Below are 8,368 nucleotides of genomic sequence, written 5' to 3'. Positions count from 1 at the left end.
AATGGAACGGCGAGCGGCCCTGGGCGCAGATTGCAGGCCACGGGAGACTACTGTAGGGAGCAGCGCGAGGTGGTGCAGGAAGGCGGCGGCAGCGAAGAGTGACCTCATCAAGGTCCAGGTCGGTGAATGGACCGTGGGCAGATACAACAGGAGCGGTGAGATCGGGGCGAAGGAGCGAAGAGAGACTGTAGAGGGATGTGATCAGGGCCCAGGGGAGGCGTGAGTTTGGGGCCAGAGGCCCAGGGTTAGCTCGGGCCAGCCCAAACTACGATATGTGTGTGCATTAGGTCCATGCAGCACAGCTGGTCTGCAGTCGTCTTGGTTAACACTTGCCATTGGAACAAGACCTAGCTCTGTCAAGCCCGTGTGACGGCTGGTGTGCAACGGCCACCACAAGTTAAAAAAATCCACGCACAGGCATATTCCACCGTTCGGAATGCAGGTCGGGTCCTTCATTGAAACACCTCTGATCTCATCATTTTTCGGCGTGGAACCAAGTCATCCTCATTTCGAGGGACCGCCTGTGATGATGATGATGATGGATATATTTACGTCCCGACAGCTCATTGACTGCAGGAGTGGGACCGTGCGGCGCTTCAGAAGACACGTCGAAAAGGAAAAGTCACTGATTCCGTCTCATGTGCTCCTCCGATCAAGAACAGCAACACACACGAAAAATGCTTCAATAATGGTAAAATCTCATCTCCACATTTGCTAAGCAGTTGGCTCGTTGGTCTACGGGTTTGATTGTTGCTTTAGGGTTGTTATTTGTAATTTGCACGAGATCCTGGTTTTAAATCCCAGATGAGCCTTGAATTTGCATAAAACTTTTGAAATAAGGACTTGCATTTCTGCAGCGTCTGTCAGGAACTCCTGATGCCCTAAAGCGCTTTGCAGCCGCTGATTTGCCTTTGAAATGTTGTCACATGAGGAAAGATGTGCACAAATCACCTCACACGCACCGAAACTCTTTGCAAAGGAGTTCATAGAATCAAAGAAGTTTACAGAACAGAAGGAAGCCATTTTGGCACATCGTGTCCGCACCGGCCAACAACAGGCTATCCAGCCGAATCGCACTTTCCAGCTCTAGGTCCATAACCCTGCAGGTTTCAGCACTTCAGCTGCACATCCTAGCATGTGTTAAATGTGTTGAGGGTTTCTGCCTCTACCACACTTTCAGGCAGTGAGTTCCAGAACCCTCCGTCTGCGTGAAGAAATTTCCCCTCGAAACTTTCTGCCCATTACTTTAAATGTATGCCTCCTTGATGTTGATCCCTCTGCTAAGAGAAATAGGCAATGTCTATCCACTCATAATTTTATACACCTCAATGAGGTCTCCCTTCAGGCTCTGTTCCATGGAAAGCAAATCCAGCCTATCTAATCTGTCCTCATGGCGAAGATTCTCCAATCCCGGCAACATCCACCTAAATCTCCTCTGCACCATCTTCAGTGCAATCATGTCCTTCCTGTAATATGGCGACCAGAACTGCACGCAGTACTCCAGCTGTGACCTAACCTGCCCCACAGACCCCATCTCTTGTATTCGGTGCCTCGGCTAATAAAGGCAAGCATTCCATATACCTTCTTAACCACCTTATCTATCTGGCCAGCGACCTTTTTGGGATCTGTGGACATGCACTCGCTAGATTCTGGGGAGGACCCAGCAGATTGGAAAACTGCAAATGCAATGCCCCTATTTATAAAGGAGGCAGACAAAAAGCAGGGATCTACAGACTAGTTAGCCTAACATCTGTGGTTGGGAAAATGTTGGAATCCAATATGAAAGAATAAGTAGCAGGACATAGAAATATAGAAACATGGAAAATAGGTGCAGGCGTAGGCCATTCGGCCCTTCGAGCCGCATCACCATTCAATAAGATCATGGCTGATCATTCAGCTCAGTACCCCTTTACTGCTTTCTCTCCATACCCCTTGATCCCTTTAGCCATAAGGGCCACATCTAACTCCCTCTTGAATATATTTAACGAAGTGGCATCAACAACTCTCTGAGGCAGAGAATTCCATAGGTTAACAACTCTCTGAGTGAAAAAGTTTCACCCCATCAGAGTCCTAAATGGCTTACCCCTTATCCCTTAGACTCTGACCCCTGGTTCTGGACTTCCCCAACATCGGGACCTGTCCAGTCCCGTCAGAATTTTATATGTTTCTATGAGATCCCCTCTCATTCTTCTCAACTCCAGTGATCTCTCGATCCCTTAGTTCCCCGAGAATCTAAAAATCTATCTAACGCAGCCTTGAATATATTCAGAGTCTCAGCATCCACAGGCCTGTGGGCAGAGAATTCCACAGATGCATAACCCTCTGAGTGAAGAAATTCTTCCTAATCTCTGTCTTAAATGTCCGACCCCTTAACCTGAGACTGTGCCCCCTGGTTCCAGACACTCCAGCCCGTGGGAAACAACCTCTCAGCATGTGCCCTGTCAATACCCTTCAGAATATTGTGTGTTTCAATGAGATCGCCACTCATTCTTCCAAACTCCGGAGAGTATTGGCCCATTCTACACAATCTCTCAACATAAGACAGTCCTCTCATCCCAGGAATTAATCTGGTGAACCTCCGTTGTACCTCCTCCCAGGAAAATATATCCTTCCTTACATAAGGAGGCCAAAACTGTGCGCAGTACTCCAGGTGTGATCTGACCAGTGCCCTGTACAATTGTAGCAAGACTTCCTTACAGTTGTACTATGGGCTATATATCAGGTATATCGGGCGAGTGCCCTGTTTTTTGCTGATACTACAGCTGTGTAAAAAGTTATTAAATTTTGACAGTTGCTCGGCAAACATATTTGTATTTCCTTCAGTGTACTCCTTGCTCTTCGAGGGCTAGATTTTCCTCAAGCAGCTTTGTCGGCACGCTGACTTCAAGCACACTGACATTGTGCGGTGGAAACGGCTCGGGGAAAAATTCGCCCTATCCTGGCCGCTGTGTGCAGTCCCCGGAGGCCTGGCGTGGCATCGATGGTGAAGTGGGGGGCGGAGCCAAATGCCTGCGCCGAAAACACTGCCGACACCTTCGCGCATGCGCAGTAGGGAGAGAAAACATGTCACTCGGCCATTTTTCAACAGTGTGAAACCCGATGAAAAGCACAGCAGCTTCTCAGCTTCTCCAGTCGCTCGGCGGGCTCTCCCCCCGTCCCTCCCCGTTAAAGTGCACAGCTCCAGCAGCTGCAACTTCTCCGGTCCACAAGTTCACACTTCTCCGGTGAATCTTCCCTCACCTATCCCAGGGACACAGGGACCGAGTGTAATGGATCCAAGTTTGCTGATGATACAAAGATGGGTTGGAAAGCAAATTGTGATACAGCAAAGTAAATCTCAATTCCGGGAGAGCAATATGGAAATGTACAGTGACCCCGACGTGTTATAAACACGCAGCCTTCGGATATGGAGTCAGACACACTACCGTTGCATTGTGAGGTCGAGAGTGCAGAGTTTCCATGTTTGTGTACATGAAGGTTCCTGAAACACAGTTTAATTTACCCTGCATTGGTGCAATGAAAGGGCTTTAAAATCCCCGGCCACTCCAACCGTGTGTCAGACAGCTTCAGAATCAGTGCCCACCTGTCACTCACCCTCTCACTCCCGTTTTCATCACCTGCTGCCCGCGGACTGCAGCAAATCCAGTTCATCATCATCACAGGCAGTCCCTCGAAGCGAGGATGACTTGCATCTTCGCCAAAAAACAATGAGTTGACAGGTGTTTCAATGATGGACCTAATATTCCATGTCCCGAAATGCATGTTGAAGTGTGGAAGATGCCTGTGCGTGGATTGTTTTAAAGTGTGGTGGCCATTGCACCCCAGCCATCACACGGGCTTGACAGAGCGAGTTCGTGGTCCTGTACCAAGAGCCATCCAAGACGACTGGAGAGCAGCGCTGCTGCACGGACCCAGTGCACACATATCGCAGTGTTGGCTGGCCCATGCTGCCGCTGGGCCCCTGGCCCTGAGCTCACGCCAACCCTGGGCCCCGATCATATCCCTCCACAGTCTCTCGCTACTCCTGCTGTACCTGCCCACGCTCCAATCACCGACGTGGACTTTGATGACGTCACTCCTCGCTACCGTCGCTCTCCTGCACCAGCTCGCGCTGTACCTTGCCGTGGTACAACACCACGCTGCTCCCAGGCCGCCGCTCACCGCTCCTTTTATGGCGCCGACGTGCCGCTGGTGTTCTCAGGCAGATCGGGGCCTCCACGTTGCAGTCCAGTTGCGTGCAGCAAATCCAGATACACGCCGTGTTATCGCACAATTCTCAGCTGTGATTGTAAGCTGACTATATTAAAAGCGATCGCAGAGAATGCAAACAGTATTCCCTAGTTGTCTGTTGGTTAGGATTTGGTGCTTTCACTGCTGTGACCTGGGCTCGATTCCTCGTTAGGAAAAGCATTTTAAGAGAACAAGTCGACAAAAATATTTCAAGTCTGTGAAATACTGAATAATTGTTTCAATCATCATTAATCCATCCACATGTATTGCACACTGAAGCAAGTAAAAATACGTTTGCTGAGCGACTCTCAAATTTTAATAACTTTTTATACAACCGTATAATCAACAGTGAAACAGGATATTCGGCACATTGTACCTAATATATAGCCCACAGTACAAGAGTAAGGAAGTCTTGATACAATTGAATAGGGCCCTGGTGAAACCACACCTGGAGTACTGCAAACAGTTTTGATCTCCTTATCTGAGGAAGGATACACTTGCCTTGGAGGTGGTACAACAGAGGTTCACCAGATTGAATCCTTGGATGAGAGGACTGTGCTATGGTGAGAGATTATGCAGAATATGCCGATACTCTCTGGAGTTTAGAAGAATGAGAGTTGATCTCATTGAAACGGACAATATTCTGTAGGGGATTGACAGGTTCGATCTTGCGAAGCCAGGCTACCTCAGTCGGTAGAGCATGAGTGTTTTACTTGCAGGGTCGTGGGATAGAGCCCCAACGTTGGGCGATTACTTTTCCTGAAAATTTTATGTTGCTTTATCAGGAAAACATCATTAATGTACCCATGATCTTCTTTTGCACGATGATAAAAATGCGAACTGAGGGACAGTTGATAATTTAATCAAATAATGAAAACAGCGCCTGACATCACTCGACCATCCTTACTGTTCGATGCTGAATTTGCAAGTTATTATTCTGTAAAGTTTCAGACCGGGTGCTTGTTCAGTGTTGCTGGAAGGCCCAGTGACCGGGATTTCCTCTCCCCCGGGGTTTTCCTGAGCCTGTGCTCGGTGCAAGGGGAGCTTGGCCCGGGTCCGAGGTAGTTACTAACCCAGGGATGGAAAATAACCCTCTGAGCTCTGGAACTGGGGAAGAGCGAATAATTAATAAGTTGTTTGCGTGTTTCAAATGCAGCTTAGAGCTGCTGATATAAACCGATCGTGTTGTTGAACTGAATGAAAGAAATGCGAATATTGAGAGTTGAATATTCAATAATTAATGAAACTTTAATCCTAGATGAAGTTTTCTCTCCTATCTGATTTTACACACTCTGTATTTGAGGAGATTGGTTTTAAATGTTAATTGCTCATGCAACAAGGTATCCAAAACAACTTTTCTTCAATTTTATTGCAGACAGGTTTTGCTTGAGAAATAATGTTCCTGCCCATGCTTGAACCAGGAACTTTTCACGTGTGAGGGAAATGTGATAACCACTGCACTGCCGAAAATGCTGCTTAGCTCAGTGCCCAGAGAGAAGTGTTCAGAAATAAGCTGAAATGTTCAATCCGGCACTCTGCAAAAAGTTCCTTTCACAAACATTTGTCTGACCGGAACTGCACAAAACAACAATGTTCTCTTTTTAAAATCATTAAACTCCCCAATTTCCACGTCTGCAATTTTAAGAACAAGACTGAAAACTCTTTGCGATCAGAAAATTGCCGGAAACCCGTGTGGTTAATGACAGGGCTTTTGATGGTTGATTTCTGCAGACACCTTGTGTTAAGTATTAACCCTTGGCAACCTGTATCAAACAACCACCAGAGGGCCTACCTGTTGGGGTTCCAAGTGATCCCAGCATTCCTTGCGAGCACGGTTTAGAAGCAGGCCACCCATGTAGTACTTGCGCTCTGGAGTCTTATTAAAGGAGCTAAGGTCACACTTATTCATTGTTCAAAGTACTCAGTTTCATCCTTTATTATGAGCATATCAATTGGCGGCGAGACAATGAACAACCACTCAAAAATGCATGGAACAGTTGATATCCTGGAGAAGTTCTCAGAAGTGTACGATTGCGAAGCCTTCGTGGAGAGACTCGATCCATACTTCGTGGCCAACGAGCTGAAAGGGAACGTGAACGCTGCCAAATGAAGGGCGATTCTCCTTACCGTCTGTGGGACAGCAACCTATGGCCGCATGAAGAATCTTCGAGCTCTGGTGAAACCAACAACTAAATCCGATGAAGAATTGTGTTCGCTGGTCCGGGAGCATCTAAATCCTAAAGAAAGCGTTCTGATGGCGAGGTCTCGGTTCTACACGTGCCAACGGTCGGAGGGCCAGGAAGTGGCGAGATATGTCGCTTAATTAAGGCGCCTCGCAGGACATTGCAAATTTGACGGATTCCAAAACGAATACTGAAAGACTTTTTTACTTGGCATTGGCCATGATGTAATCCTTCGCAAACTGTTGACTGTTGAAACTCAGTATCTGAGCAAAGCCATAACGATGGGTCATACAATTTCCACCAGTTCCTTTAAACCCAATAACATAATTTATTTCTGGTGAACTGGATGGAGGACATGATCCATGTAAAAAATTGTTTTTACATGAACTGAATGTTCATAAAAGTATTGGAGTGGGAACTCACTTGATAACAGCACAGCTGGCAATGTTTACGGAATATATTTGTGCAACCAAAACGCACAATAACAACCTCAACTGTGCGGCACCGAATCCGCGGGGAAAAAAATAATTAAAAGCTTCGTCCCTGGTTGGACTGAAAGCACCAACTTTTCGTTTAACAGCCGAACACACGAACCCATTGCACCACAGAGATTTAACATTAACGTACATGGCAAGACATCCCAAACCACGGTGTCACTCAGTTGAAGCTTCACATTCCTCCGACCAGGATGGAACTTGTCCACTCTCAGTTGTACTTTCCCCAAATAAATGGAGGGACATTCATTGTGGATGTGTGGAGGCAGTCATGTCCCGCACACTGCAGACACTTCCATGTCACAACCAACCAGCGCTCCTGCAACCGGTGTGATCTACCTTCAAGCCTTCCAGTGCCTTGTCTGTGACAATGTATACTGATTGTCTCGAAGACGGTCTTATGTTTTAATTCCTTTTCATCTCCTGACTGCAGATATTCCTGTGATTAAACCCAACAAATAGCTTACAGGGACAGTTGGATTCATCATATCTTCTGTGGTGAAATTTCAAAGATTGAAAGCGACACACATCAACCCCAAACCTCGTCACCTACTCGCTCACCACAACACGCTGCTCCTGTGCGATGGAAGCCCAGTTGCTGTTTCAAGCTTGAATGCAGGTACAAGGAGAACTCATTCAAAGACAGTCCAAGTCCCTGAGGCACCTGATTATTTGTGCCGAACTCCTTCGCAAAGAGTTGATGTTCGTGTGGGGTCATTTGGGCACATTTTTCCCCACACTACAACATTTTAAACATGACTCAACGGCTATAAAGCGCTTTGGGGCGTCATGAGATCCTGAGAGGCGCTGCAGAAAAGCAGGTCCTACATTGCAAAAGTTCTATGTATTTTCAAAATTTGCGGCAGAATAATGGGCTCGACCGGGATCTCTCGCAAATTTCAATTAACAATCCAGAAACGAGAATCACACCCCTTGACCAAATAGCTCATTTTTTGACAAACCTGGAGATAAGTTGTAACTTTTATAAAAGCATATTTTGTGTGTAGCTATACTTGGCAGAAGGAGCACATTAGACCGAATCAGTGTCTTTGCTTTTTCGACCTGTCTTCTGAAGCGCCGCACGGTCCCACTCCGACAGTCAATGAACTGTTGGGACGTCAGTGTATCCAGGCTGCGTGTGGCCACCCTGAGCGCAGCAGAGGGATTTCTGCATTAGTTCTGGGTGGGGATAGTATGTCACGTTCTCTCTTCCTCTTGTCTGTATCCCTCTGCTTTGTTTTCTGTAGTTATTCACAGGCCTTATTTTATGTGTTTAAAAGGGAACAAAAGATGAAGTGGGTGACATTCTGGAACAATTTCTCTAACCCAAATATATCTATTTAGTGAAGTGAAATAAAGAGCAATTAAAAAATAAGGGAGAAGCCACTGTCGCCCTTTTGACAGGAGAATAAATTCGCCCATGGTTGTTCATCCACAGCAAGTTTAAACATAATCTTCCTG

The 8,368-nt window shown here is 46.7% G+C and overlaps 1 pseudogene; it reads right to left on the bottom strand.

Annotated features, from left to right (window-relative positions):
• Positions 1-6,616: 6,616 nt before the first annotated feature.
• Positions 6,617-8,368, bottom strand: part of LOC139249599 (zinc finger protein 70-like) — a 112,023-nt pseudogene continuing 110,271 nt past the window's right edge.

The sequence above is a fragment of the Pristiophorus japonicus genome, unplaced genomic scaffold (genome assembly GCF_044704955.1).
Source record: "Pristiophorus japonicus isolate sPriJap1 unplaced genomic scaffold, sPriJap1.hap1 HAP1_SCAFFOLD_33, whole genome shotgun sequence".
Lineage (NCBI taxonomy): Eukaryota > Metazoa > Chordata > Chondrichthyes > Pristiophoridae > Pristiophorus > Pristiophorus japonicus.
This window is presented reverse-complemented; position numbering and strand designations above follow the sequence as displayed.